Source organism: Homalodisca vitripennis, chromosome 6 (genome assembly GCF_021130785.1).
Source record: "Homalodisca vitripennis isolate AUS2020 chromosome 6, UT_GWSS_2.1, whole genome shotgun sequence".
Lineage (NCBI taxonomy): Eukaryota > Metazoa > Arthropoda > Insecta > Hemiptera > Cicadellidae > Homalodisca > Homalodisca vitripennis.
In genome coordinates, this window is record NC_060212.1 from 48,282,511 (window position 1) to 48,297,721 (window position 15,211).

Below are 15,211 nucleotides of genomic sequence, written 5' to 3' on the forward strand. Positions count from 1 at the left end.
CTTATTAGTAATCTTTATTTAATATTTTAAATTTTTCAAAAATTGGATTTGTCTTATTTTTCAGATTACTATTTAAAATGTTATGAGGATCTTTATTATAATTTAGATAAATATGTAATTCTTCTTTTGTGTTTAATTTCTCTCCTTTCCTTTCGATATCTAAAATTTCCATGTTCTTTTCAATATTTGTGTAGTTATGGTCAGTCTCCAATAAGTGTTCAGCAAAATTTGATTTTATTGTAGACATGTTATATGTTTTAAAAGCTTGTATGTGTTCTTTAAACCTTTTATTAAAAATTTTCTTCCAGTTTGCCCAATATAATAGCTTTCACAGTCACTACAGTTAATTTTGTATACTCCAGATTGTTTGTTTAATTCCTGTTTGTCATCATTTTGGTTCACTTTGTTTTCAATAAGTTTAAATGTATTATTTCTTCTTTGGTGACTGATGAAGAATTCCGAATTTTTAAAGGTTTTTTCGACCAGATTTGATTAATTTAGTATTGAATGGTACACATATATATTTCTGAATTTCTGTAGTATTATGATTAGGTAGTATTTTGATGGTTTTATTAATTTTTCTTGTTTTCTTCTAAATAATTTTGTCTACAATTTGGGGTTGATATCCATTTTTGACAGCTAAGTATTTTATTATTCTAATTTCTTTATTTTTATTCTCATCACTCATTGGTATATTTAACATTCTGTTTACCATTGAGTGAAATGCTGCTAATTTGTATTTCCAAGGATGGTTAGAGGATGATGGTATTAGAAGATCTGTTTGGGTTGTTTTTCTATAAATTCAAATGAGTGATTTCCATTAGGATTAGAAATACTTATATCAAGAAAGTTAATTTTGACTTTTTGGATTTCTTTAGAAAATTTAATTGTTAGTTATATAGAATTGAGAAATGTTAAAAAGTGTTCTGCCTGGTTCTCATCTCCATTGAAAAGACATAATATATCATCCACATATCTAAACCAATAAATTATTTTGTCTTTAAATGAATTAGTGTCATTCATTATTTTGTTATTTTCTAAATATTGCATATATATATTTGCAAGAAGGCCTGAAAGAGGAGATCCCATTGCCAACCCATCTTCTTGTTTGTAAAATTCCTTATTGTATTGAAAATAATTTTGATTAACACTTGCTTTTGTCAATGATAAGATATCATTAATTTCATTCCTATCTAGTTTACTGTATTTTATTAGATTATCTTTTAGGATTTGAATTGTTTCTTGTTTTGAGTACATGTTGTTAACATCAAAAGAAATGAAGGAAGAGTTTAATGGAATTTGAATATCTCGAATTTGATTTGCCAGATTACTTGAATTTGACATACTGTAATTATTTTCAAATTGTATGTGGGTTTTTATTTTGTTATTTAAAAATTTACATACCTTGTAGAGTAACGAAAGTTTAATACTGGTATAATTGGAATATCTGGTTTATGTGTCTTTGGTTGACCTTTTAGAGTAGGAGCTTTTGGATTTGTCATTTTGAGTTGGTATTGTTCTGCTTTTGATAATATCAAAGGCTGACCAAGGGAATACTGTAGTAGTCATCGACAGTCAAACATATCAAGAAAAAGTTGAAACATTCATTGACAGCAACAAAATTAAAAATTTAAAAAAGGACCCAACTCAAAAATACACAAAACTTATAAATGCCACATTAACTAAATGCAAAAGTTTATATATATATATATATATATATATATATGATAAACTCACAAAACTTATACTCAGTTTATTATACTCTTTTCTTTTTTCTCTTATTTATTCTATCTATGTGTCTTTCTTTCGTGAATAATGCTTAAAATTTAGAAGAATAAGTTTAATAGTGCATTAATGTAGAACAAATATAATATTTTACAAACTTTAAAAGTAGTTAAATTACTCTTTAATGTTTAAAAGGTTTGTATGTTTTATCCATAAACAGTTACTATGATTTTTAAAGCTAAGTTGTACGACATTGCTATTGTACTCCTACAAAGAGTTGTTTATTGACAGAATGATAATTTTCATATTGTTTATCATTTTATTAGAAGTTATTTGTGAATATAATGAATTGTTTATATGCAGGAATGCCTATATAATAATCTTTTTTAATAATAGGGAAGTCTTCGCTAAGTTCATGCAACATTAAAAATATCGTTCATAAGGTTTTACGTTATAGAAGACTTGTTATTCCGACTATAGTCTGGTATAGAATGGCTCATTGAGGCATGTTAGTGTTCATTCCTCCAATTTGCCAACACTGTAGAAATGCTATATCACAATATCCAGGAAGATAGCCAGTGTCGAGTACCTTATGTTAAAATAAGTACAGCTGTTTTTATGAATGTAGGTTTTATAACAGTCAATACATTTGTTGTTTTAAAATCATCACTGGCGAAATCTGGAGTTAAGTTAAATACAACTTTGTCTTTGCTGTCTTCACTGATTGAACACTGTTCTGAAATATAAAAGTAAACAGGTGTTTCAGCGTCTTTAACTAACTTGAGCTGAAAGTGTCATCAATAGTGTGATGACAATAAATTTGGATTATAAATTATAAATATAACAAATTTTCCGAATTCAGAAATATAATGGTAATCTTTTTTAACCTTTCTCTTCAAATATAGCTTCTTTGTATTTACTGTAAACAAATATTTTTACAAAAAGAATTAGCCGAATTGGTTCAGCCGTTCTCGAGATTAAAGCTTAGCAACCAATTTATTGATTCATTTTTATGTGTAAGATCATCGGAGATCATCATTTTATATCTCAAGTTCAATCATTATATAATAAAACTAAAGTATTCCAAAGTGTTTGATTTTACACCAAGACAAGTAAGTAATTGTCATATTTTGAAACGCCTCATTCCTCAGACTAAAAATTTATATTGGAAAATTATCGTTGATATGAAAAAAATATTAATTAAATTCTGAGTTACTCGAAATTAAATATTTCTAGAACCTAGTATTTATTTGATACATGTTATTAGGCTCAGTTATTAAGCATATCGCTGTAGCTGACGGACTTTAGTTTACCTCTGGTGCTAGATAATTAAATCCGATATCTAAAATAGTTATCGGATGGTAGACGGAGAGTATTTTATTTTAGTAAATCTGTTTTGTTATTCTATTTCATCATTATTATTTTAAACAATAATATTAATAGTAAAAACTAGTTATTTTGAATTAATTTACGAAATATACAGTTAATGTGGTTTAGCCGACTCGATGTAACATAGAATTAGGTCGGGATAGGATTGGTTACAAAGTGTGTAATAGCAGTGTTTGTTATATAGGGTATAAGGGTTGCAGGTGCCAACATTCTTGGCAAACAGAACCGATTGGCTTGTGGGTAGAGACTAGATTTGTACAGTCGTGTCATGTGTTTGTTATGGAAGATATCAAGGGTTGCAGGTGCCGATATGTTCGGCAAACAGAATTGATTGACTTGTGAGTAAGGGCTTGTATTATATGTTACTTGTAACCCTTTTGTAGTTTTATGAAAATATAGATAGATAAAGTGGCAACTGAAGATTTATTTGTATAAAAAAGAAAGTAAAAATAGATAGCAGTACTTTGAGTTAATCCAAATTAACATTTATTGTGTCTTTATGTTCTACAACATTTTCATATTTATAGTTTCAAATAATTAAACTTAAAAGGTTATTTGGGATTCAAATTAAGCTAAAATTACATAAAAATAAGAGGATCTAGAAAGATATATTATATGAAAAGCATAAAGATAAATATCGCTTCTCTGTAAAAGATCTGGATAGATGTGGTGGTGCTCATGAACAACTGAACAGCGAAATGTTGAGGTTAAACACGAATATGCTTTTAGTCAAGGAATACCCCATCTGCTTATTAAACCTCAAGTAGCTAAATAACTCCCGTACGTAACCTTTGACGTTTTAAGATTCTTAGAAGTTTAAAGTCTTAAATTAAATTCATTTAAAACAAAATTTATAGCTTTTCAATGTCTGTTAGGGTGGCACACATGTTATGTTCTCACATACGTACTAAGCTCGGAATCTTGTGGGATACAACAAGATACGAGCAGCAGCTTTACTCATACAGCGATGTATACCTCAGCATTCCAGAGTTCACTGATAAATATTGGGAAGAGTCTTATCATAACTGATACTTTTCTCGCAACCCTTATATCTCTCTGAGTAAGCGGCATTGTAAACACTTAACAATATTTACGCTAGGGTTTAGCGTCATGAGTACTCGAAGAACGCAATGATAAATCTATGTACTCGACCTTGAGTAGTGTAGACTAACAAATTCGATCCACAAACACGTACTTAAGAAAGGGCGGAATGGACAATACATTGTTGTACTTTTGTGTTTGAAATATTGCCATCTGTCAAGCCATAGGATACACAATGGTGTTATTTAATTAAAAATTATTATTATAGATTGTAAATCTTTCACCTTATAACAGGAATATTCCTATCGTTAATTTCCTTAAAAGTTATATAGTAAAAGCCGGTGCATTTGCTACAGGAATAACGAGACAAATTTAATAACGTTACCTAGAAACAATGTTTAACATTAGCCAAAAGTAAGGGTCGGCGCATTTGTTACAAATGCAATATATATTCTGTTCCAAGAAGATATATAGATCATTATATATTTATTACTTAAAGTTCTGTAAAATTTACGGTACGAAAAGCACCATTAGGATAACAAAAATTAAGATTAAATGGTCTTGAGGGATATACTCATATCTCTACGTGTTATACTTTAAATGTAAAACTCGGTTTTAAGAATGGATATTCAGAGTAAGCGGTTATCTGCACTCAGGGACAGCTTAATTGTAAAATCTCCCCATTCAAAAACATGATCCAGCCAATAATACTTCTAAAAAGCTAGCAGAGTAAATCTTTTAAAGCAATACTTCTTTTATTTCAAGTATATTAAGCTGAATCATTATCACAAATTTATGAACTCAAATTCATGCTGCTCGTGTATTGCTTCAATGGAGTCCCCAATTCATATTAAACATATTCCAATTCAGAATAAAACTGGAATAAATTTGGATTAAAGTACCCATACCGTAATTGTATGACATATATCCAAACATAACTTTATTATATAGCAATATATTATTCTACTACTGTGGAATTTTGCTATTACGCTCAAATATATTTTTCAATAAACTAACAAGAAATGTACAATCCAATTTGTAAGGCAGTTTGTCCAAACCACACGCCAAGTGATTAAGCAAAAAATTATGGTTGCCTGTAAAGTCGGTTTTACGGGCGAAGATTTTACGTGACAACGTCTTTTTCTCGGTAGAATATTTATTGATATGAATATTATTAAATTGCACAATAGGAACAAGGAATTGAATGAAAATAAGAATTGCACAAATTTTAACTATAGAAATATATTTTGTTTACTAAAACATTGTACATAATTTGAAATTAATTAAAATTTGTTATTGTAAATGGTAAAGTTGAATAAAACATTTACTAAAATTGGAATTTGAAATTCTTGCTAAACACAGTTAAATTCTAACTCCGCGCGTGGTGATTGGTCGGTTTAGTTCGTTTGTTTGGTCGCACTGTTGTGACAGGTTAGAGGTTATAATTTGTTATTTTAAATGTTTGACTAGCAATACGCGCTGTTTCTTCTCAATCGACTGAATTACGATTGATTGCAGAGTGATTTAAACTAATAATTTACTTAACACTATCAACATTTGTCAATAGTATGACATAACCTATAAACTCAGTTTCTCAACTTTTGTGTCAATCTAACAATTAATCAATCAATCATAGTTTACGATAATGAAATATCAGTGTACAATTATTTACCTTTATTGTTGTAGTTGTTGTAAATGACGAATCTAAGCACTCCACATTTTCACGAATAAACATAGTTATCTGCTTTATCCCGTGCGGCGGACCCACAGTTATCTGCTTTATCCCGTGCGGATCCCGTGCGGCGGACCCACTGGACGGGCATCGTAACGTTACCGGGCGTTACACTTTTTCATGAGTGACTCCGAGCCGCAACCTAATTTAAGACGTTGTCACGTCAACAAAAACGTTTTCACCAATAACTAAATGAACGTTACAGAATTAAAATAATCTGCATTTATATTGTAAAAGCTATTGATTATGAACCTTTATCCAGTTTATTCAGAATGGAAACAGATAAAATAGTTTGTTTATGTAATGACCAGACATTTTCGTGCTTAATTTTTAAATTTAGGCATTGTAGATTTATAACGGGTTGTTTCCTACAGGTTTGTTGTTACACGCATGTATCAGATAATTAACATATAAGCTGTAAACATTATCGTATTGTCTGAAAAATTATTTAAAAGTTTTTATATTCTCTCAAAGTATAAATTGAAATATTTAGACACAGGCTAGCTTTATATTTAAAATGCACTGTTCTATTTTTAATAAAAACCTTACAATATATAATTTATTAAGTTAATTAGAACTTAATATTACAAAATTACTTAAAATACCTGATTATTGCAGTTAGTGTATAGCAAACTATAGTATTATATTAGAACTAATATTTAAAAAATATATATATCGACATATTTATTGGACCAAGTAGTAGGCTATGTTACTACTGTTCCTCATCATGATGGCCCTGGCGGAGCCGGGCTGTAATCGCTGTAAGTTGGATAGTCAGAGGGATAAATACAAACGTTGTAGAAGGAAAACGTTTGTCTACACATAACACAGCTATGGTGGAAAAGGTTCATTCAATGTGAATGTTGAAATTAGCTCCAGTTCACCTTCCTGTTAGTGCAGCGCCTGGAAGCCTGGACTCCAGGAGTCCAGACTGTGACAGCATCAGATCATAGATTAAGATGAAGGTGAACTGGAGCTAAAGTCAACATACACATCAAAACGTTTTTTGCTATTTACTACTACATATGACTAAAAACACCCATATAGTAATATAACAGAATATACACTGTTAGTTGATTCTGAATAATTTTTTATTCATGTAAAAATATAAACAAAGACAGAACTGTTTACAGTAACGAATTGACGATGATCGTTATTGCCCGATATCGGAAACAAGCAGACGGCCGAATATCAAATATCCCGATGAATCGGTTATGCCGGGATCGGATATGCGAAGTTATACTCCAGTTCTGACAAATGTTAACGTAAAATTGTTAATGGAATAAATTTATTATTTTTCCTTTCATTCACTTAAAAAATGATTTTATAATTATAGTTTGAAGGACAAATATTTACTAATTTTATAATAAAAGATTAAGAGTGAAATATAGAGGTTAAATTGCATGAAAAAAAATCGAATGCAAAAGATTTTTATAATTGTATGCGTAATGTTAGCAACATAGGTTTGGTATAGTTAAATATTCAGTATACTCTTTTACTAATACTGTAACTAAAATAAGAAACTCAAAACCTTCACAAGGACCTCGTTTGCAGTGTTCCTGTCTTGAGTGACAAAATGGGGACAGCATGAATATATTGTATTTTTAAGTCAGCGCTAGATAGATTTCTTGTTATCTAGATTTAAAAACATCCAATCCAGCCCTTACTTCCTCCCAATTATTCTAGTGTGGTTTACCATACTCAGCGCTGGATAGCTTTGTAGTTATCTCAAGTTAACAACTTCCACTCTAGCACTCACTTCCTTCCAATTATTCTAGTGTGTTTTAACACACTCAACGGAATTAGCCTTTTAGCGTTGTTACTGTGAACACGCAGTCAACTTGTGGAACTTTCCAATATATATATATATATATATACATTTACACATATATACATATATACATTATATATACATACTAACAGTAATTATAATTTTAACGTAGTTTTGGTATAGAATAGCTAAATTTGCAGTAATTTGGCATTTTTGTATGCCAGTCACCTCGACTGCTTCTTGTTAATAATAAAAGTCCGTATTACAAAAACTTTAACTGTAGTAATTTCATTATTTAATTTTGTTATAGTAGCGATTAAAGTAGACAATTTTAATTTATTAGATTGCCTTGAATAGATGATGTATTTTTGCTGCTCGTACTGGACAGTACCATTCCGACGAAAGATTGTTTCTTCCATAAATGTACTGAGTCTAGTTAAAAGTTAATTTTGGCCTGTTTATTATTGTAGGCAGCCTTTCTCTCCAAGTTCGATATTGCGACTTATCGTACACAGTTTACGATCTAATTTGCCCCGTTTACGATGAATCCAGTATAACTGCTCGTGTTGTCACCAGCACCAGTTCCTAGCTTCTAGATGTGTTGCCACACCTCAAATCGTAAAGGAAATAATTAAAATTGTGAATAATGGGAATAACACACTACTCTAGAAGAGTGAACATGATGATATGTTATGATTGCAGAATTAATATTCGTCGCCAGTGTTATAGTTAAGACACCCAATTTTCAATTAGGATGTGAAATCTTGCAATGGTAAATAAAATATTATTTCGTGAATTGTGCATGATTCAGCCATATGAAACTATGCTTTAGATTTATTACCTAACAACACGACATACCTTTAATGACTTGGTTAGGTGTGGATTAGGTTGTGCTTAGGACCTTTATGGGAGGGTGGCTTCAAAAACTCCGAACTTCAAATCATACGACAGCCTTTGACAATGTGATCCAACGACCTGGCCTATGAACTTGATTTCACTTCACTTCACTATAGAATCTATTTGTGGGTCCTGTGTTATTAACTATAGTGATACTTCCGTGTCTGTATTGTCTTTAGCCTTACTATACTATAGAGGATATGGAGGCAACGAAAACTAATAGATTGCCAGGAGAGAAGTTTTTTTTTTAATCCGGCTGGTTGCATGGACTTTAGTAATCTGGAGAACAGTGACCTAAACCTATTAAAATATCCCCTATCTTAAATTTTACGTCTGAATGAAGTGGCAACATTTGTTGTTTACCAACTATCTGGAGACTTCAGAAGTCCTGTCTGACGGCATGTTGGGCTCGACAATCAAATCCTCAACAATGTATGTACCAAAACGTTATTTGAAATTTGGTATGACATTAAAGAATTTTCTGAATTAAAATTGCATATAAGATTTTAAAAACTTGAACATGTTGGGAACTAAATCCAAAAAACTATAAAAAAGTCAATATATTTTAAATTTTGTTTGGTTTTATAGCATACCTTAATTTGGTATGAAGTTAAGGAAGGCTTTACCTTTATTTTATATGGAAATACTTTTAATATGTATAAGATCTCACACATTGTAGTTATTATGATTAAAAATTAAATTACATAAAATATTTAAAACGTTAGGCTTGAGTAGCATGATGATGTCTTGTATTTTAAAAGTAAATAGGTTTGATCAAAAGTGTTTAAAATTATATAAAACAATATATTAATTTTAAGTGGTTTGAAAAAATGGAAAACAGTTTGAAATATCCAAAAAATTTCACCAAAATAAAATCTGTTTGTTTAAATGTGTAAAGTTAAGATGTGTTACAACTGAAGGACATGCTGGGTGGATAAATTATTGCACTGGGAAGACAAGAGTCACATCTGCCTTGATTTATGTAAAGCCGACCCAACTTACACCCTCTCAGAGTTAACCAAACGTTTTCCAATATATCGGGTTATCTTAGTGACTGTTACGTATTTATATATAGTAGTGTTTGCAATTAATTGAAGGGATATAATAGGGATAATAGAAAGGATGCTAAACCTTGTAAATGAAATATCAAAAGAGTAATGTACATTTCAAGTTTACATGTAGGAGACTAGCTAATAATGTTTGGAAGTGCTTAACAATAAAACCAATATACAACAGTTGTATCTGAGAACGTAAGCTGACAGAACAATCAATCCAGAGCGATTGGCCTTGCTGGAGACATGTTACTGTAAAGCCCGGTATTTTGTATTGCGATGTTCGTTTCTAAAACTTGGCCAACTTTTTTACCTGGAAGAAAACATCCTAAGTATATGCAGTAAGTATATTATATAGATATAATACAGTTCAAACTATAAATCTCACTCTTATAGTTCATAGTAAACCTTAAAAATTTAAAGAATCTCTTTTCATATATTAAATAATTAAAGTGCAATTAATCTATATCAAAATACACTTATTTATTGAAGAAGAGTGGAAGAACTAGGTTTTACGTGACTTTACTGTAGGTACATCATCAAGTTATAATCAACGATAAGTTGCTTCAAGGATAAATTATACAATATTAAACTGTCTCAACATTGGTTTTACGATTTTCCATTTTATTACAAGTTTTTCAAAGTTAGGCTTTTACTATACAGACGTTAAAAGTGAACTCCAAGCTCAAAGATAAAACTCTATGAAGCGGTTGTATTGTTGTACTTCTAGAAGATTTTCTTGAAAGGAAAACAATCTCGGATCCGACCTGTTCTTCATTTGTTATTGATGTCAATATCCGCCAAGCTTTTCTCTGAAGCAACAATTGTTCCCTTATACAGAGCATTATTACTTGATACACTCATCAAGTGAAAGAACAATCAATAAATTCACTGTGTACTGTATATTGTGAAAAAGTGTAATGTTTAATTTTATGAAAAAAGGAAACTTGAGTAAAAATTATTATATGTAATAAATCAGTTTGATAAAATATCAATTATAAGATTGATATATGTTAATACAAAAACTCCTCATGAAGCTTGAATGGGATATAGGGAAATGGGATTTGAATCTGTACATTTAAAAATATGATAATTCGTTTTATGAAACTAATTTTCTGATTGGTGCATGATTGGTGCAGGGGCATGAAACTTGTTGACTAATAAAATACTTAGAAGGTTTCATATGATGTAATGGTAAACCAAACTACTGCAGAGTATCTGCTTACATTAATAATGTGGTGTAGTCTTTTAGGCAGATATTTTGACCTGCATTAATAGAATCCCAATTTTACGAGTATGTACATTATATTGTATCTTTAAATCGATCGAATAATTGGTTTAACTTAAAAAAAAAAGTAATATACATCAAAAAAATCAAATCAAATCAAATCATTATTTATTTCCCAAAAGTATTTACATGCACGTTTACTATCAAATCTATATTATCTTGTTACTATAATATTTAAATGTAACTTAAAAAACATTAAACATGAAAATATTACACTCATCGAATTAAAGTGGCCTAGGAAATGAGCCTACATGGGCAGAAAGCCTGTGCGTAGGCTCGAGTTGCTTCCCTGGAGGTTGTGGACGAATTGAATCGGGTGATTAATTATCATATAACATCAACACACACACACACACACACACACACACACACACACACACACACACGTACACAAACGCGCGCGCGCGCCAAAAAACCGTATTTACATATTACGGTATTGAAATTTATCAGCGTACATACTACCAATAGTTTAAAGGAAAGATTTACTGAAATAAAAAACAATTAAGGAATGGTGTATTTTTAAGATCAAAAGGTCAACACGCAAAACAACCTAACCTATTACTAGCAGATTTCTTGCCGAAATGATATGAAATAAAAAATAAATGTATAAAATAGGAAAAAACCATAGAGGCATCGGTGCTATTGAAGTGGCATTAAGAGGGGGGAGGCAGGGTCAAAAGTCAGGTCCGTCTGTAGTCAGCCGTAATAATTGCCTCGGCCTCTTCCGCGCTGAAAGCATACAGCCATTCATTCGAGCATTTCTTGCATGTATATATTGAAGGTGAGTTGAATATTTGGTTGTCAGGAAAGTATTTACAGATATTTCTATACAGAATATGGGATATATAAAGAGAATTTGTAGATGAGAAGGATTTACTGATTTGCATTGATGAGGCACCAATATTCCGTGAGTATCGTGTGTTATGAGAATGCGAAGTTGTAGAGAAAATTGTATAAAAATGTTTATAAATATGAACGAGGAGTGTTTTAATGAATATTTTTCGAATTGATAGAATGGCAGTTTCTTGATATAAAGTGTCAGTAGGATATCTCCTAGATTTTTTGAAACCGGCTTTTAAGATTGACTTCTGTACCACTTGCAGAGGTCGCAAAAGAGTTTTATACGCTCCACCCCAGGCTATTATTCCAAACGAGAACAACGATTGGGCATAGGCGAAGTAAGCAAGTTTAATTTATTTTTCATTTAAAATTTCACTTAATTGTTTAAACGCAAATATATATTTCCTTGCTCTCTTTTTTACATATTCAACATGTGCAGACCATGTTAAGCGCTTATCAAAGAATACACCCAAATATTTATAAGACGATACATTTTCAATAGCTTCACAAGAACAAAGTTCATTGTTGTAACTGCCACAATTATGGACCACGAGGTCGCCGAGGGCATAGTCTGTGGTCTCCCGGAGAGAGATGGGCATAAACTTAGTCTTTGATGTATTTAATGAAAGGATATTTTGGTCAAACCATTTTTTTAAGACCATGAGGTCATGTAGAGCGTTAGAACGGGCATCAACCCAGTCGCTACCTTTTATTAAAATTAAGCTATCATCTGCAAATAAAACAGGATTGCCATTTAAGTTCAATTTAGAGATATTGTTAATATAAATCAAAAATAGAATTGGGCCCAGCGTACTGCCCTGAACCGGAAGCGCGTCACTCTCGGTCCCACAGACAGACACGGTCTGCAGCCTACTTGTGAGGTAGGTCGAGAACCATGAAAGTGCATTACCCCGAACTCCAGTGGCCTCCAATTTAAGGAGCAGCCTATTTCTATCAATGCTATCAAAGGCTTTCCTCAAATCAAGAAATATTAAAATAATGCGCAGGTTCTTAGATATAGCATCATTGATTTGTCTGTTGACATCAAAAAGAGCACCAGAAATGTTCCTATCCTTTCTGAACCCATACTGACACTCGCACAAGATTTGATTGTTAGAAAGATAGGCAACTAATTGTTCTCTAACTACACCCTCAAGGATCTTGGAGAATACACTCAAAAGGCTGATGGGGTGGAAATTATTTTTATCTAAGAAGCTATCTCCTTTATGCAGAGGAATGACCTTAGCGATTTTAAAGATATCCGGGAAAATACCGTAAGAAATACTTAGATTTATTAAATGCTGAAGGGGCTTAGAGAAGACATAAACATTGTCCTTTAACACGTCAGCCGAGACACCATCACGTCCGGGGGCGGATCCCCCACGCAGTCCAGTCACGTTCCGTATTACATCAAGTTCAGTAACAGTGGTCAATGTGAACACGGTGTTCTGTCTGTAATCCGCATCACTCAAAACTGGGTCCCCACGCGAGTCGATGGCACTAGCCAGACTGTGTCCAACCGCGGAGAAAAAGGAATTAAAATCATTAGCTACTTTTATACACAAACCGTGAGTTATATACGAAGTATCTGGTAACATTTTTTGGATCGGAAAAAATCAATCCGTGTTGTATTTTTATTTCCTTTTTAAAGTCTAAAAAGTGATAGGAAAATTTACTGTAAGATTTTATAGAACCACATGACATTTAAACAATATGTAAATTTAATTTTCAATATACATATAGATTATTTGTTTTATATCACTCTACCTGTTATATATAATGGTTTGATGACACGTTAAATGGTGAAATACATACATATGTATGGTATTATATATATATATATATATATATATATATATATATACACACAAACAACAATATATCTGATATATATATATATATATGTATATCTCTTTTGTAATGCCAATCGGCTTCAATACTCTTCTAAGTACTTTTTAAAGTATATACAAAAACAGAAACAAAAATTCAGTGCTCATTTTTAATTTTCGAGTTCACAAAACTCTTCATCAGAACCACACTGAATTAAAACATATAAACCGAACTCAAACCAAGAACAAAAGACATAACCAAAATAAAATTTTAACAAATAAATACATAAACAACAAGATTCCAATCAGCTGTGTGTAGAATATTTGTCAATGTTTACATAGAACTAAAACTTTTTGTTATAAAAAGGAAAAGAGAATTATCTTAGGTTCAACCCATCTGGTTGCCTTGATTTTAAAATTAATTGATGTGCGATTTCAACATTTCTTAAATTTATCAGATTGGTATTTTGATTGGGGTTTGGCTCTAAATGGTAAATTCCTTTTAGGCTGAAGCAATTTTCTATTTATTTTGATTGTGTTGAATCGCATGAGCAGATATTGGTCTCTCATAATTTTGATGAACAACATCAAATCGATGATTGGTCATTTTCACTCTTAATGGAGTGATGGTTTTTCCAATATAGTCTTTGGGACAGAATTTACAGGTTAGTTGATAAATTGTGTTTTTTGTAGTGCAATCAATATTACCTTTAATAGGATATTCTTTTCCAGTTGTGCCACTTTAAAACAATTTGGAATTTATTAACATCTTACAAATGCCGCATCTTGGCTTGTTACAAGGATTGCACACGTTACATTTGATGTTATTACTTTTTGGATTGCCCTCATACTTTAATTTCGGTCTAGAGAGAATGTTTTGTAAATTTGGAGGCTTTTTAAAAATTACTTTGGGGGCTTAGAAAATAAATTTCTAGTTTCAGGGGAAGATTCCAAAATAGGAAAAGAAACCTTTAGAATTTTGTTGATTTTATGAAGGCCAGGAAAATATTGGGTGATAAATTTAGGATTATTAGGATTAATAGCACTGGAAATATTTTTAGGTGCTCTGATTTGTCTATCAACAAGATTTTTTGGATACCCCCTTTCAAAAAGTACATGGGACAGTCTGTTTATGTAGTTATAGAAGTCAGATTGATTGCTAAAAAGGGTTTTTTGCCCTTATTGATAAAACTCTTGGGGATAGATTTTTTTAATTTCATATTAAACTAACTCATAACAACAAAACAGTTTCACGGATCCATTCTTAATTCGGTATGAAAGACTCAATTTGCAGTTTTCAATCAAAATAAAATTATAAATGAGTAAATATAAAAAAAAAACTGTTAAATTTATCTTACGTTCATGTGCTAGATGCGCTGTCATGTATGAAAGATAAAGTAACGTTATTATTAGCTGTAAAAGAAGCTGTCAACGTCAGTCTCTATCTTGTCGGGTTCTTTAAATTGAACTCGACATCGTTTTAACTTTGTATGTATCATAATGAATTATTTACTTACCACATAATAAATTAAATACATTTACTTCAAACGTATGGAATTATCGTTGTAAATTGAAATCGACATAGCTTTAACTTTGAATCTTACTTGCCATATAATACTGAAATTTCTATTATTTGATAGTATGTAA